Source organism: Nipponia nippon, unplaced genomic scaffold (genome assembly GCF_047370975.1).
Source record: "Nipponia nippon isolate SJK-2023a ecotype South Korea unplaced genomic scaffold, ASM4737097v1 scaffold_53, whole genome shotgun sequence".
Lineage (NCBI taxonomy): Eukaryota > Metazoa > Chordata > Aves > Pelecaniformes > Threskiornithidae > Nipponia > Nipponia nippon.
Genome location: NW_028262373.1, coordinates 589,739 through 591,731, shown reverse-complemented (window position 1 = coordinate 591,731; position 1,993 = coordinate 589,739).

Here is a 1,993-nt window from a genome sequence, read left to right as displayed (position 1 = left end):
CTTCTTAACAAAAGGAAACAGCCAAATCAGCATGCTGAGGTGGAAAAAAACAACGAGGTCAACAAGTGGACAGCTGGAACTTGAGGAGAACGACCAAGGGCCCCCGAAAGAAGCCCCAGAATCAAACAGCGCATGCTCCGGTGGGAGGGGAAATATGGTAATGATTTCTGGGAAATAACTGCAATATCAGTGACTTTCCTCGGAAAATTAAGGAATCTGTACGTTTTAAGTTTCACAAATACTTTGCTGGCGTGACCTACGGCATGCACGCTGGGCTGAGGTATCCCCCGTGCACCCAGCGCTGCAATAAAGAAGGCCTGCTTTCTGAATGCCAATTTGGCGTTAGAAAGTTTTTGGGCCGGTTGGCGGTCGCACAAGCATCTGCCAAGGGAGCTGCCTCCAACCAGGAGCGCTCCCCACCGGCTGCTCTGCCAACAACGCCCCGGCGCGTGCTCCCACCAGGAGGCAGAAACAGCTCCGTGTCTGGAAATCCCCATTTCTCAAAGGCTGTCGGCAGAGGCGGGGCTGTCCATCAGCACCAGACCCACAGGAGGGGACAGCAAAGGCCCCTGGCCTGTCCCCACCACAGCATGCCTGCCCCAAAGCCCGGAGCCGCCTGCAGAGAGGAGGCCACTCTGCCTTCCCCTGCCCTGCGGACATCCAACACCCACCTCCAGCTGGCAGGGCTGGGGCTGGCGACCCTGGGGGCAGCAGCAGGAACCGCTCCCACCCTGCTGCTGGGGCTGGCCCTGGGGCTGAGCCCTCGGGCCCAGGGCTGGGGACTGGGCCGTGGCGGGGCCCGTGGGCGGTGAGGCCTCCAGGCCCCTGCCCCAGGCCCATCCCCACTGGCACATACCTGCTCCTGCAGCTCCCCTGGCCCTGTGGCCTGGCCCTGGCCCTGGCCCTGGCCTGGCCCTGCTCCCCCCGGGCCCCGGCTGCCCCCGGCCCGGCTCCCGCCCCTTTCTCCTCAGGCCCCTGGGCCTCGGCCCCCTCCGGCCCCGCCCCACCCGGCTCTGACTGACAGCCCGCCTCCGGCTCCGCCGATTGGCTCCGCCGTGGCCAATGGCGCGGCTGGGGGGGCTGGGCCTGCGCAGGGCGGGAGGGGAGGGAAGGGCGAGGGGCAGGGCCGGGGGCAGGGCCGGGGGGGAGCTGCCCGGGCTTTGCTGGGCACCGGCACGGCTTTCCCAAAGGGTGGCTCTGGCTGTGCTCCAGCCACCGCCCTGGGCAGGAGGAGCTGCGTGCCGGGAGCCGCTGGCAGCGGCCAGGCTGAGCCCGGCACCCAGGGCCTCCCTCAGGCCTCGCTGCCCCCGGGCGCTGAGGAGGAGAGACGCCCTGTGCTGGCGCGGCCCAGGGCGTCCTCCTGCGGCCAGAAGGGAGGACAGAGCCCTGTCCCTCTCCCCACGGGGGCTGACCGCTGTCCTTGGCTTCTGTCCCCGGGGGTCCCCGGTGCTGGCAGGCCCCGCGGGGCCTCGGGGCCAAGCAAATGCCGGGGCGCCAGGGGCTGCTGGGGCCCAGGGCGGCTTTGGGCCTCTCCGAAGCCGAGGCACGGCCGCCCCTTTGCTTCTGCAGGTGCAGTTGTTTGCTACCCCCTGGGAGTCTGGGAGGCCTTCGGGGAAACGAGGAGGTCCCAGCACGCACGCAGGGAGGAGGACAGTGAAAAGGAGCCCTGTCAGGGTTTTTCTGCTGGTTCCCATCTGAACGCAGACACCTGCGGGCATCAAAGAGCGAGGGGGGCTGCGCTGGTCTTCGGGATAACTGCGCTCCTTTCTTTTTCAGTTGTGTGCCCACCCTTTTCCTTTTCTCCACCTTTTCTTTCTTTTCCTTCCCCCCCCCCCCCCCCCCCCCCGTTGCATTCTCTCTTAAAGGTAATGAGGATTTGGCTTTCTGGACACATCATCGAGTAAGCAGATACAGGAAATATAGGCTGGTCTGTGCGTCCGGAGCTGTAGGCTATAGACTAGATAGATATGGGCTACGGGTAGAATTACTATTT